At 46.7% G+C, this 26,453-nt stretch overlaps 6 non-coding genes across 6 annotated transcripts; 1 reads left to right on the forward strand and 5 right to left on the reverse strand.

Moving 5' to 3' along the window:
• Window positions 1-3,119: 3,119 nt before the first annotated feature.
• On the reverse strand, window positions 3,120-3,200 carry trnas-gga (transfer RNA serine (anticodon GGA)). Its single transcript has one exon. It is a non-coding gene; the product is annotated as a tRNA-Ser (tRNA).
• Window positions 3,201-21,725: 18,525 nt separating this feature from the next.
• Window positions 21,726-21,797, reverse strand: trnaq-uug (transfer RNA glutamine (anticodon UUG)). The gene has a single exon. It is a non-coding gene; the product is annotated as a tRNA-Gln (tRNA).
• A 133-nt stretch (window positions 21,798-21,930) lies between these two features.
• Window positions 21,931-22,002, reverse strand: trnap-cgg (transfer RNA proline (anticodon CGG)). Its single transcript has one exon. It is a non-coding gene; the product is annotated as a tRNA-Pro (tRNA).
• Window positions 22,003-22,878: 876 nt separating this feature from the next.
• trnas-cga (transfer RNA serine (anticodon CGA)) lies at window positions 22,879-22,960 on the forward strand. Its single transcript has one exon. It is a non-coding gene; the product is annotated as a tRNA-Ser (tRNA).
• A 2,177-nt stretch (window positions 22,961-25,137) lies between these two features.
• trnas-gcu (transfer RNA serine (anticodon GCU)) lies at window positions 25,138-25,219 on the reverse strand. The gene has a single exon. It is a non-coding gene; the product is annotated as a tRNA-Ser (tRNA).
• An 881-nt stretch (window positions 25,220-26,100) lies between these two features.
• Window positions 26,101-26,173, reverse strand: trnav-gac (transfer RNA valine (anticodon GAC)). The gene has a single exon. It is a non-coding gene; the product is annotated as a tRNA-Val (tRNA).
• Window positions 26,174-26,453: the final 280 nt, after the last annotated feature.

Genomic DNA, 26,453 nt, shown 5'->3' on the forward strand with positions numbered 1-26,453 from the left:
GGTAAGGAGACGTCCGAAGTCGGCAGGAGGTCGGCGGGCTCCTCGGGGGGCGCCGGGGGGGTGGTGACGGGAACGTCGCGCTGCAAGGCGGACACCAATGCGCTTAGCTGAGCCTCAAGTGCCTTCATGCGTGCGTCTTGCTGGTCGGCCAGGCCCTGAACGCAGGAGCCCAAGGCGTTGAGCTGCTCCTCCTGTTTCTCCAGACGTTGTGCCTGGTGGCGTAGAGCCAACTTAATCGGCTCTGGCTCCGCGGGGTCCATATCTTTTGGCTGGTTCCTTCTGTCACGGGGTGTCAAGGGTTGGGCCCCAGATGCAGAGGACGGCCAAACAGGAGTTGCAGTTAATGTCCTTTAATAGGCAGAGTCCAATAAACAAAATGCCCCGGGGGCAACACAAGGTGGTGGCGAGGAGAGACTCGATGAAAAAAAACAATAAAATCTCACCACAGAGTACAACGAACATAAACTACTAAATAGGGCTACAGGAGGCTGGCTGGACGGCTAGGGAGTGCTGGGTGGACCGAAGTGCCAGTAGGTGAGCAGGATTCGATACGAGGAACCAGCGACTGCCGCAGCAAGCGGCGGCCTTAAATGGGCAGATGATTAGATTGGCTTCAGGTGTGCCCAGTCCTCCCGCCTCCAGCCCGCTCCAGGACATCTGGAAAACATGGAGACGCAGACCAGGAGAAGGCAGGAACAGAACTGTGACACTGTCATGCTCACCGGAAGCTTCATTTATGCATATCTTTGCTTTGGCGCCTTTTTTGTCTTCACTAGATTAAGGCTGCACCATTCTGGGAAAAATTGTGCATGATGATTGTCTTGCTTAGAATTGACTTTGGAATTGTCTTGTTCTGCTTCAAAGAAACTTCCAAAGGTCTATCTGCCATTCTTGAAGGACTGACAATAATCCATCAGTGCTTGCATTGGACATTCCATTCATGAGCGTAATAAAGACGAGCCACAGGAAAGAAGCTGATTATTGATGCCAGTTAGCCTTGTTGATGGTATCTGCTGACAGAGAACCTATTTGAAATGATTATTTATGCATTGCAATGAAAATGAATGTTCTACAAATCCAGTCTAGGATTTGGATAGATATAGGTTTATTTTAAACATTTCTGTCACTTATTACCTCAGGTTTTGTCGATTGTGACCAAATGACCAAACTCCAATATAGATGGTGTATGTTTGATTTAAGTTGCATTATTCAGATCATAAACTTGTTTTGTGGCAGTAGTGCAGCCCTTCTTGAATGAGTGTCCCTGAGTCCAAATAGATATATACAGAAGCGGTAAAAGATAATGCAGATACAATTCCCTTTGTGTGCTGATTTTAGATTTACCAGAATAAAGTTTTTTCTGTCATCACAAAAAAAAATAGAAATTTGATTGTGGGGTATGGTGTGGAACTAGTTAATATGTTAAGCTCATAATTAGTTCTATTTGGGAAAATATGTTTATTTAATAATGGAGCTTATTTTGATTCACAGTATTTCGATGACTAATGTCTTTCAATCCATGTGCTGGTCTTTTCCTGTCTGTTAACACCAGGACACTGACCTAGAAGTGGAGCAGACGAAGGGCCTCACTGTGGGTATCCTCACCGTGCTAGAGGATGATGACAACTGAGCGCCTCAAAGTGTGAGTGTTGCTGCTGTTGTGGAAGAAAAGATTGTCCTTCAACATCTCCCTGACCTGCCAACTGCTTTTGCTTACCTCTTTGGACTGATCTATGCTTTACACCTCAAGTAACCGAGGGATCTCAGGTACACATTTGAAACTGTTCAGAAGGTTTTCATGGAACTTGGTACAGACCTCTCTGCAAAGGTCAGATCTCTCAAAAACAAACTCCTTCTGTGAATCCACAAGTTCTGGATCTGAAGTTGTTGACCTCTAAAAGTTCCCTTCTGTCCAGCCAACACCATGTTTTATGCTTTGGCCTCCTAGTTGTGTATCATACAGGTTCTGTATGGTCTTGTATAAAGGACTTATGCTTGGTATTTTAAGGCCAGAAGTTTGTGCACTCGGTAGATTTAGATTCACACTTGTGTATCATATGGGTTCTGTATGGTGTTGTATAAAGGACCTATGCTTGATATTTTAAGACCATACGTTATGGTGCTCAGTAACCTTATTAACATATTTTTTAGATTCATAGTTGTGTAGCATACTGATTCTGTGTGGTCTTGTATCCATGACTCATGTTTGATCTTTTATTCAATCTCAAAGTTTAAAAGTAGACAATATAGCACAAGTAAACGGCTACTATTTGGACAATTGGGTCTCATTAGTTTGCATGTACTTGGCCCTGTTGGAAGAGATTTGATGCTGGTACAGAATAAATAAATCAAAGGATCTGAATGTATATGATGTATCTGTAATTATTTATACATTTGATTATACATTATTGGTTCTAAATTACACATTTGAGCTACATTATAAACTATTGCAGTGTGCAAGTTTAAATTCCTCCTGAATTATTCTTATAATTCTTATATACTGGACAGTTAATATGAGTATGATTACGATAGTGTTATTACAATGTAAAATATTAAGTTAGAATTTAGGAGGAAGCAAGCACAAATAATTAAAAGTTCTTACAATGTCAAATTATAAGCGAGTCCAACTTAGGGGATAGTTAGCTAAAGTAAAGACCAAAGGTTATTACGATGTAAAATTTTAAGTTAGAATTTAGGAGGAAGCAAGCACAAATAATTAAAAGTTCTTACAATGTCAAATTATAAGCGAGTCCAACTTAGGGGATAGTTAGCTGAAGTAAAGACCAAAGGTTATTACGATGTAAAATTTTAAGTTAGCCGAACTTACTGTTGAGTTGATAAAAGTCTAAATTCAAAGTTGAACAAACTCAGAAGCAAAACTTAAAATATTTAGTTTAATTGTCCAACTTGAAATTTTACAGAAGTTTGCTGCCCTTAAATTTTGAGTTTCTTTTTTTACAGTGCAGGCAATTTCACCTGGATCTCAATTGTCCCAGGTGTCCTTACACCATGACTGAAAATGATTTCATGGATTCCCCGACATGTTTTTGGTCTGAGGATTTGCCATGGATCGCCACCGTCAGTGAAGTCTTGGCACCACGAGTGCCCCCAAAACTGTACGTTGTCAGCAGGATTTGAACCTGCACGGGGAAACCCCAATGGATTTCCAGTCTATCGCCTAACCACTCGGCCACAACAACTTGCAAAGAACCGCACCGATTATACCGTTGTTTTTCAGTTGAAATGCAAGGGAAACTGCCAATTCAGTCAGCAACCATGAAGATCCAGGCAATTTCACCTGGATCTCCATTGTCACAGACGTCTTGACACCACAAGTGCCCCCAAAACTGCACGCTGTCGGCAGAATTTGAACCTGTTAGTTTGAACCCATGTTAGCTTTATTTAGGAAGACCCATTGTGGTCCTTCCGGCTCACAACTACTTAGTGGGATTTCGGATGATCCATTGTGGTCACAGACGTCATGACACCATGACTGCCCCAAAAGACCAGTGGTTAAATTGCAAGGACAACTGCTTGCCAAATTAGTGATACTCAGGATGACCCATTGTGGTCCTTCCAGCTCACGACTTAGTGGGATTTAGGATGGTCCATAGTGGTCCTTCTGGCTGACCTTTTTGTTCAGGTGTCTTGACACCACGAGTGCCCCCAAAACTGTACGTTGTCGGCAGGATTTGATGCGCGGGGAAAACCCAATTAATTAGTTAATCGCCTTAACAACTTGTCACAGAGCTGGTCCAGTGTTCCGCGACCAGGACGGAAACCACATTGGACCTCTTGTAGCAGAGGTTCGACCAACAGTTGTCCCCTTCTCTCCAGCACCCTGGAATAGACTTTCCCAGGGAGGCTGAGGAGTGTGTTGCTTTGTCCGGCTCCTTTTGAGTGTCCTCCGTTGTCAGCGAACCTCACAAGGTCACAGTTTCTTCCTGATCAGGGCACCGTTTTAGGTGGTGTGGATGATTGGTCTTAAGCGCCAGATTAAGACTCTTTTCTCTCAGAAGGCACTGCTTGAAATCCCACAGCTGGCATTTTCCTGGTCAGGTCCATTATCCTCAACTGGAATGCAGCAAAGGACTGTCAGATTGTACAACACGGCTGAGCACTTCAAGAAGACGTCAGTGCTCATGAGAGTCAGAGTTCATGTGAGAAGGGTTTGTTTTACCCGACTGATTGTTGCAACCGCAACCCTGCTCACGGCTCAACATGACATTGTGACATACAGAACAGGAACTCCCCGTCAGGGAATCGAACCCCGGTGTTCCACGTGACAAGCGGAGATACTGTCCACTATCCTACTGAGGACTGCTGCTGAGGCGATGTGGTGTCAATTGGTCAAAGGGAAATTCAGAACAGGCTCGTGGCCCATGACCATGACTCAATCTGGCCTTGATCAGGATAGGCTTTCTCTTCAAAAACTGCCATCGCTGGGGGGTTGGTGGGCAGGACTGGTTGCCATGCCGGTCCTGTATCCCACGGCTTGCTCCGGGCGGTGCTGTGCTGTGCTGGCTTGCCCCGCTCGTTTGGTCGGTAGTGCGGTGGGCGTGTGTGGGCTCCGGTCTTCCATGCTACACTGCACCACCTCACATACAATAATCGCTGTGAGATCCTTTGTTACCCAAGGCTTGTTGTTTGGGTATGTAATCACTTTCCTGGTTGGGATAAGAGACTTCATTTAAACTATAAACCATTTCATTTATATCCTCTGTTGAATCATAAAAACAATTCCAATATTGCCTATGTGCCCACAGGGGCACATAGGCAATGATTTGTATGCCCCTCCCACTGAACCATAACACAAATATTTTTTGTCATTTTGTGTTATTGAACCTGCGCAGGGAAAGCCCAATGGATTTCTAGTCCATCGCCTTAACCACTCGGCCACAACAACTTGCAACCTCACCGATTATACTGTTGTTTTTCAGTTGCAATGCAAGGGAAACTGCCAATTCAGTCAGCAATGAAGCTGTGTCTGTGCCACGTATGTGGCTGTGTTCCTGGTCCAACCATCTTGGGTTGGAATGTCCCCATGCTGGTAACGGGTGGGGAATACAGTCCGTTGATGAGGATAAGCGGTACAGAAAATGGATGGATTTCACTGGTTGAAGTCGTCAGCTACCACAAAAACGGTAATGGGCTGCGAGCCTCTGTTTTGAATTCCCTTTGGCCAATCGACACCACAACAACTGTCAGAATTGTAGTTCATTAGATTGATTAGATATACCTTTATTCATCCCTCAGTGGGAAAATTTACATTGCACAGCAGCAAAGGGGAAATAACTATTTAAGAATAAATAATATAAACAACCTAAAGTAATAACAGTATAACAATTTTGATTTCCCGACTGAGAGTTCCTGTTTTGTATGTCACAATTCCACGTTGAACCTTGAGCAAGATTACGATTGCAACAACCAGTAGGGTAAAGCAAGAGTTCAAGCACTCTACCATTTGAGCTAATTCCCCCATGCACTGAATCTGAGCTGCCATGTACTAATCTTCACAGACTTTCTAGATTCATTTCATTTACACTGACATGCCATTTCTGTTGTGGCTTTTGTCCAATTTCCTCCCGAATGACACAGCTTCTCCCCCATGTCTAAGAGAAAGTCCAGCCGCACGACAAAACAAAGTCATTTCAGCTGCTTTTACCCACTATCTTATCCTTTCCGTGCTGACTCAAAGCTCATGACCATAGTCGAGGGTAGAAATGTTGATCAACTGGTAAATTCAGAACTCAGCTGAAATGGTCAAACTGCACCTCTGAGTCCGAGTTCATGGGTTTCACCCGGAACAGGACAGCTCTGCTTTAAGACTGCAGTGATTCGACCCCTGCTGAAAAAAACAACCCTCGACCCCAGGAGTATTTCCCACTATAGGCCGGTGTCTAACCTCCCATTTCTGTCCAAGATCCTTGATAGAATTGTAGCACAACAGCTCAATGATCACATGGCTTTGGGTGATCTTTTTGAACCTTTTCAGTTTGGTTTCAGGATGAACCTATCACGATCTGACCGTGTGGCAGAGAGGGTGGATCCCAAGATGCAGGACACAGCAAGTTCCGGTAAGGTGAAGCTGCTTTAATTGTTCAGGTGAGCGAAACGCAGTAAACGAAAGGCGACGAAGCACAAAAGAGGGCCTCTGTGGAAGGGTGCATGCAGGCACAACACAAAATATGAGGAAGAACAAAGAGCAGTCTTAGAGGCCAGCGGGCTACCGGACGGGTAGGAGGGTGTGTGGCCGAGGCGTGAGTAGCGCTGGAGGGGCACAGGAGCAAGGTCGTAGCTAGGAGCTAGCCTGTAACGTCCACAAAGGAATAATCCAGCACCCTCCTGCCGCAGCTCAGTGCCTTAAGAAGGGAACCGGAAGTGATGTTGATTGGCAGCAGCTGCGCCCATCAGGTAGCTCTGCCCAACTCAAAGGAGGTCCACAACTGCAGATACACACAGAGAGCAGTAAGAGTCCAAATAACAACATGAACCGGGCGTACCCCCCAAACCGACACACAAGGTAACAAAACATGTCACTGCGCAGCGTGACAGAACCACTCCACTGAATCAGCCCTTGCAAAAGTGACAAATGATCTTCTTCTATCTATGGACTGTGACACATCTACAATATTGTTGTGACTTGATCTCAGTGCTGCTTTCGACACTGTCGATCACTCTATCCTACTGGAATGCCTTCAAACATATATTGGTGTTACTGGTCCGGTACTCTCTTGGTTTAGATCTTATCTTGAGGATCGGACGCATCGTGTCGTTTGTGATGATATGACTTCAGAGATTAGCTTTCACTCTTATGCTGATGACACTCAGCTATATGTCCCACTAAAGTTAACTGACCCGCAGGACTGCTTTAATTTGGAGGCTTGTCTCATTGATATTAAACATTGGATGTCCTGTAACTTTTTACTCGGCCCTGCTAAACAGAGCTGCCTGTTTAAGGACACCACTCTGAGTTTTGATAATAGTATAATTTCCCAAAGTGACTCTGTAAAAAATCTGGGTGTGATATTGGACCCGACTCTATCCTTTCATAAACACATTAAGAATGTTACTAAAACAGCATTTTTTCATCTCCGCAATATTGCGAAGATACGACCTATGCCTTGCCATCCGTGAGCGCGGCCCGCAACGCAGCCTTGAGAGACCGGTGAAAACGCTCACACAAACCGTTAGCCTGAGGGTGGTAGGCTGTAGTGCGGTGCACTTGCACACCCAAGGATGCAGCCAACGCTGACCAGAGCTCCGATACGAACTGGGGCCCCCTATCTGAGGTGATATCGGACGGCGTGCCAAAATGTGCAACCCAGGCCGATAGAAACGCGCGGGCTACGTCAGCAGAGGCAGTGGCAAACAACGGAACCGCCTCGGGCCATCTGGTGGTATGATCCACCATAGTGAGCAGGTGCGTATACCCCTGCAAGGGAGGTAGAGGGCCCACCAGGTCCACATGCACATGGTCAAACCGCCTGTCTGGAATCGGGAATGGCTCTAGGGGGGCCTTCGTATGCCGGTGGACTTTGGCACGCTGACACGCCACACATGCAGCTGCACACTCCCTGACATCCCGCCGAAGGCCAGGCCAGACAAACTTTGCACCGACCAGCTTGACAGAAGCTCGAACCCCTGGGTGCGAGAGGGAATGCATCGCATCAAAAATCCGGCGCCGCCAACCCACCAGAACCACGGGCCGGGGGCGGCCAGTAGAAACATCACAGAGGAGTGTGGGACCACCATCCTGTACCACCACGTCCTCAAGCCGCAGGACAGTGCTCCCGGACACAAGGGATCGGATATCGGGATCGCCGGGTTGATCCGCGGCCATCTGAGAAAAATCTGTCCCGAGGAGCACGGGTGACACAAGTGCCCGAGACAGACAATCAGCAACTGGGTTAGCCTTGCCCGCCACGTGCTGAATGTCCGTCGTGAATTCCGAAATGGCCGCCAAGTGGCGCTACTGGCGGGCCGACCATGGCTCAGTCACTTTGGACATAGCAAAGGTAAGCGGATTATGGTCGACATAAGCTGTGAATTGGCGGCCCTCCAACAAGAAACGAAAATGGCGGCATGCTAGGTAAAGCGCCAATAACTCCCGGTCAAAAACGCTATACTTTTGCTCGTTGTCATGCAGCTTGCGGCTGAAAAATGCAAGTGGCTGCCACACACCCTCTACTCGCTGCTCGACTACCGCACCAACGGCAATGTCAGACGCGTCTGTTGTCAAGGCCACCGGCGCTGCAGCAACGGGGTGAGCAAGAAGCGCAGCATCGGCGAGGGCGGACTTAGCCTGCTGGAAAGCCTGGACCCGCTCAGAGGTCCAGTCAAGGGGGTTGTTAGCCTTTTTCTGCCGCAAGGCTGCGTACAGTGGTTGCAGGAGGTGGGCAGCGCGAGGAAGGAAACGGTTATAAAAATTAACTATGCCCAAAAATTCCTGCAGCGCTTTGACTGTAGCCGGGCGGGGAAAGTCAGCCACTGCCTGTACCTTGGCCGGTAAGGGAATAGCACCCTGTGATGAAATGCGGTGGCCCAAAAAATCTATCACCGGCAGCCCAAACTGGCATTTGGCCGGGTTAACAATGAGGCCGTGCTCATCGAGGCGACGAAAAACCTGCGTAAGGTGCAACAGGTGCTCCTCAGCCGAAGGACTGGCCACCAATATGTCGTCAAGGTAGACGAACACAAAAGTGAGGTCACGCAACACCGAGTCCATCAGCCTCTGAAAGGTATGCGCCGCCCCCTTGAGGCCGAAAGGCATGCGCAAAAACTCGAAAAGGCCGAACGGGGTAATTACTGCAGTCTTGGGCACGTCCTCGGCACGCACAGGGACCTGATGATAACCGCGGACCAGGTCGACCTTGGAAAAAACTGTTGCCCCGGCCAGGCGGGCGGAAAAATCCTGAATGTGCGGAATGGGGTAGCGATCGTGCGCGGTGATATTGTTGAGACGGCGGAAATCGCCACATGGCCGCCATGACCTGTCCGCCTTGGGCACCATGTGTAGAGGTGAGGCCCACGGGCTCTTAGACCGCCTCACGATGCCCAAGCGCTCCATCATGGCGAACTCCTCTTTGGCCGTGACCAATTTAGCAGCGTCAAGGCGACGAGCGCACGCAAAAACCGGCGGTCCCCTTGTGGGAATGAAATGCTCAACACCATGTAAGGTATCCGCGGTAGAAAAAGATGGTGTGATCAAGGCCGGAAATTCCGCCAACAGACGCTGGAAAACGTCACCCGACGTCAAAAAGTTAGCTGTGTTAAGGGCCCCCCGTCTTGCACGGAAATGTAGCAAATGACACAGCATCAATCAAACGGCGATTGGCAACATCCACAAGTAATCCATTAGCACACAAAAAGTCAGCGCCGATAATAGGGACAGTTATAGAGGCAATGACAAAGTACCACTCGAACTCACGCCCGTGGAAACAAACAGTCACCGACCTTGGGCCGAACGTGTCGATGGATGAGCCATTCGCGGCACTTAATAGAGGCCGGCCGCCCCGGGCCGCCTTGTCCGTGCGTCCCGGGGGAAGCAAACTGACTTGCGAGCCGGAGTCCACCAAGAAACACCTTCCCGACAGCGAGTCGTTAACGAAGAGCAGCTCACTCCGTTCACCGGCGCCCACAGCTGCTACTGGACGCCGGCGCTGGCGTTTCCCGGAGCCCCGAAAGCGCAGGGGGGAGAACAACGCCGAGCCTTTGCGCCGAACCGCTGGTGAAAGAAGCACAGGTCCTTCCCGCGCCGCTTCTGAGACACACCAGCCACCACTGCTGAGTCCGCGTCCTCCGTCACCTCGTAGCAAGGAGGACTCGATCGGCGTCCTCAGCCAACCCCCAGTAGTCGCCCGCGGCCAAACAAGGAGAGTTAGCCAACACCGCTCGTACCGGAGGGGGAAGTTGGCGCAGGAAAATGTGCGGGAAAAGGAACCCGCCGTCATCCGAGCCCAACAGCGACAGCATATTGTCCATCAAGTCCGCGGCCGTGCCATCGCCCAAGCCTCTCCGCGGGTGACAGACAGTACCTCCTAAGCAGAAGTTGCTTGAGCGTGTCGAACTTCCCAATACATGGAGGTGCGCGCAACAGCTGCATGACACGGCGAGTGGTCGTCTGATCAAGAGCAGCAACGACCATGTAGTACATGGAGGCGTCTGTCGCGATTCCCCTCAAGTGGAACAGCGCCTCGATGTGCTGAAACCACAAAGCCGGGTCGCTCTGCCAGAACTCCGGGAGCTTCGCCGCAGCTCCGACCACTGGGGCTGGGAGTTGGGGCGACATGGCCGAGTAGGAATCACACTGATCCGCCTCTTGAAACATGTTCAACGGGGTCACCAATGTGGCTGTTGCAGGAAAGACTCACTTGTTTGTCTTATGCAGAGCTTTATTTCTTAACTGCTCAGAAAACCACACCAATCACAGAGATGGAACATCTTATATAGCACTAACATTTACGCGCCAAAAAGAGGGATCAAACCACGCCCCCAACCCGCCTACCAACTGGGTGAGAGACCTGCCCCCTAGTGTCCACCACACAACCCCCCCACGTAAGGACACGTAAGTGTGACCATATTTCTCCAATACTAGCCAACCTGCACTGGCTCCCAGTTCATTTAAGATGTGACTTTAAGGTACTGCTTCTGGTTTACAAAATCTTACATGGGTTGGCACCTTTTTATCTGGTTGACCTAATTGTACCTTATGCTCCGTCTAGAAACCTACGCTCACAACACGCCGGTCTTTTGACTATCCCGAGAGCCAGAAAGAAGTATGCGGGCTCTAGAGCCTTTTCCATTCGGGCCCCAATGTTGTGGAATGCTCTACCTGTTAATATTAGAGCTGCTACCCAGTAGAAATGTTCAAGTGGCGACTTAAGACTCATTTCTATATTTTAGCGTTTAGTTAAAAATATTCCCTGCCTGTTTTGACTGCCGCTCCTTCTCTCTCCCATATGTGGAGGGGGGGGGGGAGGGGGGGGGTCCAGGAGAGGCTGTTTGGAAGTTGCCTTGACGAAACTGGACATCTGACGTGGCCTACCTTGTGGAGGCGCTGCAGCAGAGGGATGGTGATCATCTCAAGACCCGCGGCTGCCCAACTGTTCTAATGGCATTACATCTTGGACCTGGACTATTATACTCTCTGTTTATATTTAACTGTCACATGTTAACCTCTCGACATCCATTGCAGCTTGGTCATCCTAGAAGGGGGATTCCCCCATCTGCGGTCCCTTCTCAAGGTTTCTTTATCCCTAATGGGTTTTGAGTTTTTCCTTGCCCTGATGGCGGTTCAGATCAGGGGATGTCGTTTGCCGTCTATTGTCTATAATATACTGTTGCCTGCTTGTTAAGCCCTTTGAGGCTCTTTTGTGATTAAGGGCTATATAAATAAACTTGACTTGACTTGGAGGTGGTGGGAGAGAGGAGGATGTTGGCTAAGCTATCATCCATGTTGGAGAACGACTCCCACCCCCTGCAGGACACTTTGACAGCACTAGAAAGCTCCTTCAGTGATAGACTGCTTCACCCCAAGTGTGTGAAGGAGCGATATCGCAGGTCCTTTTTTCCTGCAGCTGTCAGGCTGTACAACCAGCACTGCTATCAATAGACTTCTACACTGTGATGTACATCTGTGTAATACTTGCTTTTATAGTCAGTATAGTTACTCCAGACCCCATTCACTGTGCAATATCTGATCAACCTCCATGTGCAATATTAAGGGCTCTAAATGCAATATACTAAGTTCTATGTGAAGTATTTCCATAATGCCTCATATTAACTAACAAGATCTCAGTGTATAGACTGGTCATATATCTCATCTGGTTTCATATTATCTACATACTGTATTGTATATAACTCTGGGGAAAACTGTTGATTTTGTTAATACTTGGGCTGTTTCTATTGTTTATTTTTCTATATTGTGTATTTTGTACTGCTTAACTGATTCTGTACTGCAAATCTCCCCACTGAGGGACGAATAAATGCATATTTTTTATTGTTTCGCCACTTTGTTACTTCTGAAAGACCGAGTGTTTGCATCACACGCTGCCCAGATATTTATCCCGTATTCAGCTGGTTTGGAAGGCATGTATTGCCTAAATGGGCAGCGACCTCTGAATGCCACCAGCCTTTCATCCACTGTGATATTCCCACACTGTCCTAATAGCTGCCAGCTTGTCTTTCTCCTGTCTACCAGCCAATGTTTCTCGATTATCAAATCGGATCACTCTGGAGAAAATGTGAAAAGTCTCCAGAGACATTGTGGCTCAAAATATAGCTCTCTCTGCCTGTCGCTGCATCCCACACTTGCTGTCGATTCATCCTTTGACTCGTCAACCCCAGCCAGGATGAGGAGCCCCAAATATGCATCGAAATGGGTTTTGTCCAACTCTTTCCACTTCTCCCCAAAAACATGCCTCATTTCTAGATTAGTAATTTCCAGAATGATTTTCTGTATTGAATTAGGCATGACCAGCTCAAAAGCTGACTTGATTTCAGTCACTGCCATCCTTGTGGGCCCTGGCCCTGTTTTTATTTTATTTTTTTCTGCAGACAGTTTTGCCTGACACATGGTATTGGATGATGAAGACCACTGTATTTCACCTTTTTTGACATGAATGTCTTGCTTGGAGGAAAAGGAATATCAATTCCCTCATCTGGTTCAAAATCAGAATCATTAGTATCAGTATTTAGCTCAAGATAGTCGTCATCTTCAAAGAAATCCTCCTGTATTTCTCATAACAGAGGTTCGACCAACGGTCGTACCCTTCTCTCCAGCACCCTGGAATAGACTTTCCCAGGGAGGCTGAGGAGTGTGATCCCCCTGTAGTTGGAACACCGGTCACCCTTCTTGAAAAAGGGGAACAACACCCCGGTCTGCCAACAGGTACTGTTCCCGACTTCCACGCAATGTTGAAGAGACAGTCCCTCAACATCCAGAGCCTTGAGGAATTCTCGGCGGAACTCGTCCACCCTCGGAGCTTTGCCACTGAGGAGCGTTTTAACCACCCCGGATACCTCAGCCACGGTGATGGCACTGTCCACGTATGTGTCCTCAGACTCTGCTTCCTCTATGGAAGGTATGTCAGTGGGATGGAGAAGGGCCTCAAAGTATTCCTTCTACCGTCCAACTACATCCCCAGTCGAGGTCAACAAGCCCTCGTCTCCACTGCAAACAGTGTGGACCGGGCACTGCTTCCCTTTTCTGAGGTGCCGGATGGTTCGCCAGAACTTCTTCTAGGCTGACCAAAAGTCGTGCTCCATGGCCTCATGGAATTCCTCCCACAACCGAGTTTTTGCCTCAATAACCGCCGACGCCGCGAACCGCTGCTTCCGGAGTCCCACAAGCCATCAATGCTCGATAGGACTCCTTCTTCAGCTTAACAAGAGCCCTGACCTCTGGTGTCCACCATCGGGTTTGGGGCCTGCCGCCACGACTGGCACCGACCGCCTTGTGGCCGCAGCTTTGGTCAGCCGCCTCAGCAATGGAGGCACAGAATATGGCCCATTCGGACTCAATATCCCGGTCCTCACACAGCACAGACATGATTTTGTTTTTGTTTGTTTTTATTACGCAATAGCTGGTAGCTGGTGCTCCAACAGGGTATGAGCAGGTGGTGGTGGTGGTGATGGTGGAATAACCATAGCTGCAGGCAGTATCACTGCAGGCACAGCAGTGGTAGTGCTTAGCGACTGCCAAAGCTGCTGTGTATGTTGCAGCTTCTCTGGGCTGGTATTTAGTGAAGATGATGTGTTAAGAAATTTACTGTTGTGTTTTATGTATTTGGAAATATGCAATTTTGTTGTTGGACGCAGCATGCTGTTGGGGTCTTTGCTGGACTTGTGGACAAGAGTGCCATACTCCTGAACCACAAGCTTGATCATGTCCTCGTGCCTGCGGTGTTTATTAAGGAGATTGTCAATTGCCGACTTCATTGGAGATGGCCAGCGCTTGTGGTCCAACACAAATACTCTCCCTCCAGTCTTCACTGGTCCAGTACGGGCAGCAGTCGGAGAACATTGGATGAAAGGCTTTTTTTCCTGTGAAAGGGCAGAACTCAGAATGACACCTGAAAAATAACAGACCGGACCACCTGAGAGTGAAGCACTTGAGTATTTGCAAATGGCCATGCGCGTGTTGTTGACATTTGCTGCCAGGCAATCAGGATGCGAGACAGACGTCAGACAAGCAAAGAGACTTTGGAGAAATGAAGTCATGTGTTTGAATCCCATCTAAGCCATCAGTCAAGTCACCCTTTTCTTCTCCACAATATTATTGTTTTCCAATTAATCCCTATATCATTACAAACTATTCCAGCCCATCAGGCTTATATTGATACCAGTGCTTGAAATAAAATACAAAATCAATGCAATGTAACAAAGAATATTTATTTATCAGGTTGCCACACTCAAGAACACTCTCAATAATAAAAAATAAATAACAATCTACATGTAAGCAGTTATGAATAACAAATATATTGTTCACTTATTTTGCCGCCTTTGTTTCTCCTTTTCATAGAAAGGAGAGGCCTGGAACTCCCTCCAGCTCATCTATTTTTCCATCTCGTGCGCTCTATAGATGGCGAACACTTTGGCAGGAAAGTAGATGTACTTCTTTGAAGCCAGTGTGGATGTGGGGGCTTTTCGGGCCCTGCTTCAGCTGCATCTTGCAGAGGCACTTTCGGACAGGGGGTGGAGGAGATTCCGCCCTCTTCCTCCTCTTCTGCTGTTTTTCTTCCACCCTCTTTCTTGTCTCATCCAGCTCTTGCTGGAAGAAGTCTGTTTGACTGAAATCTTTAAACGGCATCTTAGGGTCTGTCAGATCTTCTGCAGCAATAAAAGTATCTGACAGGGCCCCGCTGATAAAAGTCATGTATTGATGTCCCATCCCCTTGATATTTTAATTTTGGTTGGCCACAGCACACAGTTTTTGTTTGAGTCTTCTACGTGACAGGCGGAGATATTGTCCACTATATTAACGAGGACTGCTGTTGAGTTGATGTGGTGTCAATTGGTCAAGGAGGAATTCAGAACAGGCTTGTGGCCCATGACCGTTTTTATGGTAGCTGGAGACTTCAACCAGTGAAATTCATCCATTTTCTGTCATCAACGGATTGCATTCCCCACCTGTTACCAGCATGGGGACATTCCAACCCAAGATGAGAAAACACTGGACCAGCTTCACCCTACCCCCACTTTTAGATCAAAAGTATGAGCTACCCAGGCCTTTGGTGACAAGACTTGCAAACGCCTCCTATTACCTTCAAAATACAAGGGCAGCAGGACAACCCCTTGGTACATTATGGAAAGTATGTGAGGTGCCGGACTTTTAACTGGAACTGGAAAGAGTTGTGTAGCACCACACACAAACCTGAGCGCGGGTCTCCCGCGTGGCAGGCGAGAATTATTCCACTGAACCACCGATGCTTGCATAGGCACAGTGGACTTGCGATGCAGGTCACTGGGAAGATATTCGGCTCGAAGGACCATTTGGTTCCCCATTCATGTCCGTCAAAAAATCACAACAGTGTACAGTGTCTTCTCTGAAGGGCCCTTGCTTACCAGTTGATGGGGTTTGACTTGATTCCTTGTCACATAAAAGCATTCTGTCATCTCTTGATCTATAATCCTGGTTGACGCTTTTGCAAAAGCCTATATTTTTAGCAGAGCTTCTGTGTTTCACCAGACCTGCGCAGAAACTAACCGAAATCTGTGACTTGATCAACCTAACTTCTGATCAAATGTGTAAGACCATGGAAGCTGCAATGTGCTTTTGAAAAGTCATTGACACACAGTTTGCCAATTGGGAACCACACAAGTGCTGTGCAAGAGTGGAGCGCAAACATAAATGAACAGTGACAAAATGTATTAAAATAGACAGACTGCATTGGTCACTCAATCAGAATTTCTCAGTTTGCTATGTGACAAAGAATCAAGTCAAACTCTATTGACAGGGAAGTGGAGGTCCTTCAGACAAGACAGTATTGCCATTCTTTCCTGACAGACATAACACAAGCAAAGGGCTTGTCCTTTGAGCCGGAGTTGAACCAACGACCTAAGGATGCCAGCTTGAACCACTACAGCCCTCCGCTCTTTCAACTGAGATATTGAAGGTCTTGTCGCTTTGAGGCGAGTGTGTACGGCCGAGCGTGCCACGGTGTCTCATTGAGGTTGTGGGCTTTAACACGCTGTGGCTGAGAATGCCACTTTTGACAGAATTTTACAAAAGGCAAATAACTCCTTGGAGACTGCGGGCATTGATCCCACAACAAGACAAGACAAGGTGCTAGACAAGAGAATGCAGTTAGGACTGGGTTTAGGGTGATACCTATGGCTGTAATTGACGTAGATATCGGGATTGGGGCCCGGATTCGTGTTCGGTACTTGGGAACATTTAATCACAAAAAAACAAAATCATTTTTGGAGAATGTGGGCATTGATCCCGCGACCTCTCACATGCTAAGCTAGTGCTCTACTATTTGAGCTAATTCCCCTGCTGCTGCAGCGTTGGCATAGAAGGTTCAGTCTCCTAACTATTTTGGGTCTTTTGCTGGAGTCTAAGCGTCTCTGCCTTTCAGAGTGCAGCTACACTGCAGTGCCTGGTGGTCTCGTGGCTAGGACTTGGTGCTCTCACTGCTGCGGCCCCGGTTCGGTTTGTGGTCAGAGAGCTGCCATTTGGACAGGTTTGAGTGGAGGATTTTGGTTGATCAAACGGTTCAGGTCACCTTTAAGCGCTATCTGCCAAGGAGTGGAAGGACCACAATGGGTCATCCTGAATATCACTAAATTGGCAAACAGTTTTCCTTGCTATTTAACCACTGGTCTTTTTGGGGCAGTCATGGTGCAAGGACGTCTGTGGCCAAGATGGACCATCCAAAATCCCACTAAGTAGTTGTGAGCTGGAAGGACCACAATGGGTCATCCTAAATAAATTGCTAACTAAGTTTCAAACTAACAGGTTGAAATTCTGCCGACAACATGCAGTTTTGGGGGCACTCCTGGTGTCAAGACTTCACTGACAGTGGCGATCCATGGGAAATCCTCAGATTAAAAATGTGTCAGTGGATCCATGGGAATCCATGTGAAATCCCCTAACCAAAACCACATGGTCCTCATGGGAAATCCCCTGACCCAAAATGTGAGCCGAAATACCACTAATGAGTTGATAATTCTCATGGTTGCTGACTGAATTGGCCAACACTTTTCCTTGCATTTGTACTGATATAACACAGAATAATTGGTGCATTTTAACCATTGGTCTTTTGGGGCAGTCATGGTGTAAAGACGTCTGTGACAATGGAGATCCAGGTGAAATTGCCTGGATTTTCATGGTTGCTTACTGAATTGACAAACACTTTCCCTTGCACTTTGACTGATATCCAACGTTATAACTGGTGAGGTTCTGTGCATCTTACAAGTTGTTGTGGCCAGTGGTGCAAGCGATGGACTACAAAATCCATTGGGGTTTCCCAGCATAGGTTCAATTCCTGCTGACAACGTGTGGTTCTGGGGGCAGTCATGGTGTGAATTCTTCCTTGCACTGGTCTTTTGGGGCAATTATGGTTTAAGGACATCTGTGACAATGGAGATCCAGGTGAAATTGCCTGGATCTTCATGGTTGCTGAGTGAATTAGCAGGTTACCTTGCACTTTGACTGATATCCAACGGCATAATCGTGAGGTTCTTTGCAGCTTAGTTGTTGTGGACGAGTGGTTAAGGTGGCGGACTTGAGATCCATAGGGATTTCTATGCGCAGGTTCAAATCCTGTTGACCACGTGCAGTTTTGGGTTCAGACTTTTCTGACGGTGGTGATCCATGGGAAATCCTCAGACCAAAAATGTGTCAGGAGATCCATGGGAATCCATGTGAAATCCCCTGACCAAAACCACTCATGAGTTGACAAGTCTCATGGTTGTTAACAGTTTCCATTACATTTCAACTGATATACAGCAACATCATCTGTGAGGTTCTGAGCTTTTGAGCAACAAGTTGTTGTGGCCGAGTGGTAAAGTGTTTCTCCGTGCAGGTTCAAACCCTGACGACAAAACTGACGACAGTTTTGGGGGCAGTTGTGGTGTTTGGGCTGTTTCTTCCTTTAACAGTAAGAGTATTATTACTTACACTTACTTAAAGATTTGAATTCAAATACAAATACAACTGAATTAAGAATCATTGCCAGAAACCGGCACAGAATTTCAGACAATGCTTTGATGCAGACTGGTCACGATTCCTCTGAAGTTCACCAAAGCAGACCTGACTTAAGGTGACTACACTTCCAAAGTTCTCAGCTATGACTGAACCTCTCACTCTTTGTGTTCCCTGACAAAAGAGGTCGGCTGTGGAATTGATCAAACATCAGGATGGCCACATCAATAAACACAAAAATGATATCTAGTGGAGTAAAAAAGCCTGGTTAGCTCAGTCGGTAGAGTGTGCGACACCCCCCCCCCCCCCATTTATGTTCTTATTTATTGTTTGTTCTCTTTTATCTTGTATTTTATATTGGTGTTTTTATATCTTTTGTACAGCGACCTTGGGTGTCCTGAAAGGCGCTTTGAAATAAAATGTATTATTATATTATTATTTATTATTATTATTATTAATCTCGGGGGAGTTTGAGCCCCACATTGGGCGATTTAGCACTTTTGTTGATACGTCTGAAAGATATCTTTCCTGTGGAAAATTGTTCAACATGCAGAAAACATTTCATTCGAAATATACAAAAACAAACCCCATTCTTGAATGACCTTCAGACTCGAATGTCTGTGACAGATGTCAAGGATCAGCTGGCAAGATGTGCATGTGAGGAACACACTTGGTTTGTGTGTGGTGCTACGAACAAATCATACAAATCAAACACAGTTTCGAAATGAGGACCTTTTGCGTGTAGGGCAAACATGGAAACACTACACTATGGAAACCTGGAGGAAGGGGCTTTTAAGGGGACTGGGGAAGTCACAAAGCAGTTGCCAAACAATGAAACACGACGATGTGTCCAAAGTGGGGGCAGATTGACAATTGTCCAAATTGACAAATATTTCTCCTTTGTAGGGATAATTGTAGTTCATATAACATGTTCCAGAAATCATGATCGCGGCTTGAAAGGTTTAGAAAGAAACACCCTAGCCACCCTCGGGTCCACCTTGATTTCGGTGGACTAAACTTGTGCCCTTGGAGTCAATGGTTTGGCTTGTAACCTCTACGAACGTTGGCAGAAAGGGTGGCCTTTTGAATAACAAAGTTAAGGTCCTTTCAGCCAGCCAATATGGCTTCTCAAACTGAAAACTCGCAACGTAAACAGGGATTGTTCTGAAACCTGGGCTTGAACCAGATACTTTTTGAACTTCAGTCTAACGCTCTCCCAAGTGAGCTATTTCAGCTGCAACGGTGGCATCCTGCTTTTTCAGTCGGAGCTAAAAGTGAAAGTAGGGTACCTACTTTTTAAAAAAAGTACGATATCCAACTTCAAATACAAATGGCCGCCATTTTTCAAGATGGCCACCATTCATAGACGTTCTAAATCGTATTTGCACTAAAATAATGACAAAATAATGTCATTGTGATAATCTGTACATCAAAATATATGTTTTTGGACACAAGGAGTTCAATTATGTATTCAAAATTTCAATATCATCAATTGTTATAGCTATATAATGACAATTATGTGACTTTTACATGCATAAATGTCTCAGTGAAGTTACCAATATGGTATCACAATTCTTCATGACAGAAGTGCAATAGATTGAACTGAATTTAGCCTGAATCATTGTTTTACTCTTTACATTTGCAGGAACACAGTTGTGTGCAGTTCAGAGTGTAGCGATAACATTTGCATGGGCCCTGACATTCACCAGTGCAGCGGCATTTGGTCAGCTGCTGGCAGGACTGATCAATGTGTGGAAGGGTTGACCACAAAACTTCCCAGGATTCCCCTTGCTTTCTCCAGCCCCAGTTGCTAGGGCTTTCAGAATGCATTTGGCAGACCGTTGCTTGGCCCCATGCAGGCAGCTTGGAAGGTTGATCGTTTGACATGCTGAACAAGCGATGAAGTTGTTGGTGGGATGGAATCATAGGACCGTTGTTTCCGAGCATACAAGTGCAGTCTTGCCTCATCAACCTTTGTAGTGTTGCTGTGTTGCACATAGTGACAACAATTTTTTCAAGAATGTCAAGGTCGGCATCTTTTATGGTAGGTGGGTACTTGCTGAGTTTCCTGAACACTGGGCTCACCTCAGGACAAACTGCCCATGTTTGCCATGCTGTTGTCTTCCTCTACCTCGAAATGCTGACACAACATCACAGCCAGTGAAGGCATGAAAGAAGAGCATGCCACTGGATTTCTCTGGGCCGAGGTTCCTCACCAAGTCATGAATTGGGAACCATCTAATGGACTGCCCCTGGCCGAATTCAACTCAAAACATTTCCAAGCCAGCATCTTGAAGACTCAAAGACCCAAACTGCTATGACAAGAATGTCTGTGTCACATCAACACAGACTTTGTCTGCTGCTTGGCTGCATGGAGGGCATGTGTGAAAATCCTGGAGTCAGCTTCTTCATGATTGCAAGGCTGTAGGCTTTCAAAGTTGATGGGTTTGTTTGACAAGACCTTCTCCCCTTTGGTCCCCTACTCCTAGCCCGATCGTTCATCCAACGCTGTTTAGATCCCATGCGATCTGTACACCTTCCGGGTAACTAAAGCCCCGTTACCCTTGGCTCGGCTTTCCCGCGCTGGCACACCCTGTCTATTCAGGCGCGACTATCTAACAACTACACTACAACTGACTACACTTCTATACTAGTTGAGATGTATATTGGGCTTATTAGATAGCATTTGGGACACTTATGTATACTAAGTTGCCTATTTAATACTACAACAGTTAGTAATTATAACAACTACATTTAGTACACTACAAGCCCATTGAACCCCATGCTGAGTTTCGCAGCAGTGATGTCATCAGTCTGCCCTGGTTGTGCTATGACATCACTCTCATGAGGTAATACAAACCAACAACATTAATATTTGAAAGTTACAGTAATGTAACAAATACATAGCAGAGGACAAGTAAACTTTGTGACCAGGTAGCTTAGAAGCATACAACTTTTCTGATATAAACACCAATTTATAGTAATGTCAGGCTCCATATTGAAAAATGGTGTCCATATTGGAATTTTGAATTCATTATTGGATTTAATAAATTATAATACATTCATTTGGCATTCTGTCCATAAAAAAATATTGTGTTTATTTGAGTTCTACTTCAACAAGTACATGTTTTTCAAATTTGCTCTGGCGGCCATGTTGAAAATTGGCAGCCATATTACATTTTATGTTGGATATCGTACTTTTCTTAAAATATGTATCTGAAATGTCATCTGTGCCAATTTTGGTGCTTGTATCACCAAGTGAAAGATTCTTATGAAATGTTTGGATAATCTGCCCATATTGGTACTTTATGGAACTAGTGAGGTGCCTGGCTTTTAACTGGAACTGAAAAGACTTGTGTAGCCCCGCTCACAAACCAAGTGTCTTCCTCACATGCACATGTTGCCAGCTGATCCTTGACATCAGCTGTCACAAAGATTCACGTCATTTGGGGAACTCATCCTGATCCACGGTTACCACTGATTTGTATTTGAACTCAAATCAGCAAGTAAATAAGTAATACACTAACTGGTAAAGAAAAACACAGTCCAAACATTTGATTGCTGTATGGCAAGTTGGTTCCACCAAGACTTGAACTTGGATCACAAGATTCAAAGTCCAGAGTGCTAACCATTACACCATGGAACCTGCAAGCGTACAGACATCGTCGGGTCCTGAAGTACATCCTGTCAGATTACATTAGAGTTGATAGAACTTCACTGATGCTGTTGTTTTGGGAATTGTGTAGAAAAAAAGCAGTAATCAGGTCAAAGGACAGGGAGGGCTTGTCCGGGAATTGAACTCGGGACCTCTCGCACCCGAAGCGAGAATCATACCACTAGACCAACAAGCCCCTTTCTGGACAAACACCTGTGGCCCATATTTCCCGGCGATATTGCACTGGCGAGTGATAGGGGCTTTTTTTGTTCACAGTCCGCATTCTCTGCACTCGTGGTCTAAATTTTGGGTAGAGGATAATGGGGTCCACTGCCCCCATTGATCTGCTCCTTGCAGTCTTGACAATGGGGTCGCCCACCCCCATTGATCTGCTTCATGCAGTCACGGCGGGCGAGGTTTGCTGCCGCTCTGCTTTGCCATGCTGTTTTCTTTACCTTTCCCCGGTCGGTTGGCAGCCTTGATGGGGGTGTTTCACAGTTGACTGGGTTGTGCGCTGTTGGTTATGGGGCCTGGGGGGTTTTGGCCTTTTGTCGATGGAGTCGATGGAGAGAGCTGGGTGAACAGTTGTAAAGGATATTTTTTCACCTTTTGGGGATTGGAACATTGACTTTGTCCGTAGAAAATTTGTTATGTCGAGAGTGGTGTTTAGAAGAAAATCAGTTTTGGTGTTGTTAAACTCATTTAAAGAGCACCTGTTCAGATGGTGGGGCACCCTGCTAACAGGTGGCAAACCTCCTGATGTGGGCTTCGCCCCCCTTGATTGACCCTGAAAACGTCCGATCTCAGAAGCTAAGCAGGGGCGGGCCTGGTTAGTACATGGATGGAATACAAGGACAATACAAGGGAATACAAGGGCAACAGGACAATCCTTTGGTACTTCATGGAAACGATGTGAGGTGCCTTTTAACTAGAAGTGGAAAGACTTGTGTAGCCCCTCACACAAACCATGTGTCTTCCTCCCATGCACATGTTGCCAGCTGATCCTTGACATCAGCAAAATTTTGGTTCTAGGACAATGGGGTCCCCTGCCCCCATTGGTCTTTTCCAAGCGGTAACAGTGGCCGAGAGGTTAAGGCGTTGGACTCGAAATCCAATGGGGTTTCCCTGCACAGGTTCAAATCCTGTCTGTGACGCTTTGGTTGGGCATTTGTTGCCGCCATGCTGTTTACCTTGTGGTGGAGTACTGTTGGTTATGAGGGCTGGGGTGTTGTCCTTTCGAGGCCCGCGTTCTCTACAATGGTGGTCTAAATTTTGGGTAGAGGATAATGGGGTCCACTGTCCCCATTGATCTGCTTCTTGCAGTCTCGGTGGCCGAGAGGTTTGTTGCCACTCTGCTTTTGACATGCTGTTTTCAGCGGCCTTGTCGAGGGTGTTTCACAGGTGGGTGGTGTGATGTTGGATATGGGGGCAAGTGGGTTGTCGCCGTTTTGTTGTTCCTGGAGCACATAAAGAAGAGTGGCCAGTACGAGGGGTTGAACCCATGACCTTGGCGTTATTAGCACCACACGCTGACCAACTGAGCTAACCGGGATAGCGACAGAGAGCTGCTGGAATGACAAGGCGCTACGAAACGCGTATCGGGCAGAGCCGCTCCGACCCACACGTCGGCTCCAAATCCCACCTCCCGGGGCTCTTCCGGCACCACTCCTCCCTCCCTGCTCCAGCAGTGGAGCGCCGTCTGACGACGTCGGGAGTGTCGTCCCCATGCAACTGGGAGCCAGTCGCCTTTCGTCAGCGGAGAGGAGTCACCGTCTACGCCTGTGGCTGTGCCTGTACTGTGGGAGTCCTACACACAATTTCCCGCGGTCCAGTTCGCCCAGCACGCCAATGCTCTTCCTCCACCAGGGATATTCCCCAGCTGCTGGCACTGCCCGCTCCAACCACACCGGCTGCGTCATCCGCTTTGGTGGGCCGACTTCAGGTGGAAGGTACGATATCCTGGGCGGGGGAAGCTTCTCCTACCACAGCATTAATTGACTCTGGGGCGGACGAGAACTTCATTGATAGCGGACTGGTCAGTTCTCTTAACATTCCTACTGTTGAGCTTGTCCCCCACAAGAATGTCTGCTCGCTAGATGAACATCATCTGGCATGCATTGCGCATCAGAGGTGCACCATATCCTTGGTGCTGTCGGGTAACCACCACAAGGTCACAAATTTTTTTCTTATGCCCTCTCGCTCAGCTCTGTTAGTACTCGGCCTCCCCTGGCATCCTGTGCGTGTGTTGTGATGTTTTGTCATTTAGCGCCACTTTGCAGAGGCACATCCACTCGACAATTTAATTTGTTCTCCGACAGTGTTTCCCAACGTGGCATTGGTGGTTCAGTGGTAGAATTCTCACTTGCCAAGCGGGGGCCGCGCTCGTGTCGTTGACATTTGCTGCCAGCCAATCAGGATGCGACACAGACGTCAGATGACGTCGGCATGATTACCATTACCATTACCATCTATCAGGGATGGCAACTGAATTAGGAATCAATGCCCGAAACCTGCCACAGGATTTCAGATAATGTTTTGATGCAGACTGGTCATGATGCCTCTGATTAATTTAATTAATTAATTAATTAAAATGAATTAAACCATTACCTGTGAGAGGTAAGGTACACCATTGCACTAAACATTGATAGAATAGTTAGTAATGGAGTTAGTAGTGAATAACTAACAATGCTTGTGGGGATTTTTTTGGTTTTGGACCTCTTTCAGATAAATAAACATGCAAACTGACCCGGGAACATCATGGCTGTTCCTGACAAATGAACATAACAGGAGGGTTAAGATGACTACACTTCCAAAGTTCTCAGCTATGACTGAACCTCTCACTCCTTTGTTCCCTGAGAAACTAGGTTGGCTGTGGAACTGATCAAACATCAAGAAGACCACATCAATTGAAAAAAACTAAAAAGTGATATCTTGCCCGAAAAAGGCCCGGTTAGCTCAGTCGGGAGCGCATGAGACTCTTAATCTCCGGGTCGTGGGTTCGAGCCCCACATTGGGCGGTTCAGCTCTTTTGGTGATACATCTTAAAGATTTCTTTCCTTTGGAAAATTCTGCAACATGCGGAAAACATTTCATTCGAAGTACACAAAAACAAATCCCATTCTTGTATGACGCGCTCATACGAGAGCGCTCACTTCGCATGTGAGATGAAGTGGAATCGATGCCTGCATTCTCCAAATGTTATAGTATGCCTTTTTCTTGCCAAAAAAGCATTCTCAATCTCCCACATCGTACCGGATACTTGGATTAATTGCATTCTAATGATGTTTCCTAAAAACACAGGTGGTGTCAAAACTGGTGCATTAGTATAGTCCGATGAGGATGGGATTCGAACCCATGCGTGCAGAACACAATGGATTAGCAGTCCATCACCTTAACCTCTCGGTCACCTCATCTCCTTTGTGGACATGGTCTTGCTGACTCAAAATGACAGATCTTAATTAGTGTTTTGGTGTTGCAGAAATTGTGGCAGCCTTCTTGTGCAGCGGGGGGATTTAACTCAAAGGCTAGAGTTCTTGCTCTACATGCAAGAAATAGCGGGTTTGATACCCGTATTGTCGAAATGATATGTTATGGCTTTTTTTCCCAACAAAAGCGTTCTTGATCTCCGACATCGTACCTTATACTTTGATTCATTGCATGCTAATAATGTTTACTAAAATACAGGTGTGGTCAAAACTAGTGTATTTTTACATCACCACACTTCAAGTGGACAGACAATCTTGTCTTTTCAGACAATACAATTACAAAAGCAACACACACCTGCCATGACCCTGAATCGGCCGGGGTTGCTGCGGCCACAACAAAGAGTAGGAACCACTATACGATTACGGCTGTGAGCTATGCTTTTCTGGGCAAGAACCATAAACTCAGACTTGGAGGTGCAGATTGCTCATTCCAGCTGGTTCTTTTTCGTCTGCGAGCAAAGCTTGAATTTCATGTGGGTGTTGTCCTGGCGGGAGAAACATTTTAGCTTGTGTCGGCACGGCTACCGTGACAAGAGCCCATTTTCCTTTCCAGTAAATGTGCATCAGCTGAACACTTTGCAGACCTAATGCTGTGAACATTTTTGCGAACTCAAGGTCTGGTCCTACATCCTGTTTGTGTCTGATTGTAACATGATATGCATCAGGATTCTGTATGTCACCTCCCAACAGCACTTGTCTGGTCTTAATATGTAATTGGCTGTGTTGTCGTGATCGATGTTGATGAAATCAAGAGAACAAAGTCACCCCTTTACAAACTATTTGCCAATTCACAATGTAAACAGCAATTGTGCTGAAAACTGGGATTGAACCAGGGACCATTAGATAGTCAGTCCAACGCTCTCCCAACTGAGCAATTTCAGCTGCAAAGGGGTTTCTCTGCTTTTTCAGTCTGGGCTAAAAGTGGGGGTAGGGTGAAGCTGTGTCTGTGCCATGCACTATGTTGCTGTGTACCTGGTCCAGTGTGTTCTCATTTTGGGTTGGAATGTCCCCATGCTGGTAAAGGGTGGGGATTACAGTCCGTTGATGAGGATAAGCGGTACAGTGGAGTTCACTGGTTGAAGTCGCCAGGTACCATCAAAATGGTAATGGGCCACGAGGGTGTTCTGAATTCCCCTTTGGCAGAATTGGCTAAATGGCCGTA

This window comes from Doryrhamphus excisus, unplaced genomic scaffold, assembly GCF_037039965.1.
Source record: "Doryrhamphus excisus strain RoL-2023G ecotype Guam unplaced genomic scaffold, RoL_Dexc_Guam_v1.1 HiC_scaffold_24, whole genome shotgun sequence".
In the NCBI taxonomy this organism is placed as follows: Eukaryota; Metazoa; Chordata; class Actinopteri; order Syngnathiformes; family Syngnathidae; genus Doryrhamphus; species Doryrhamphus excisus.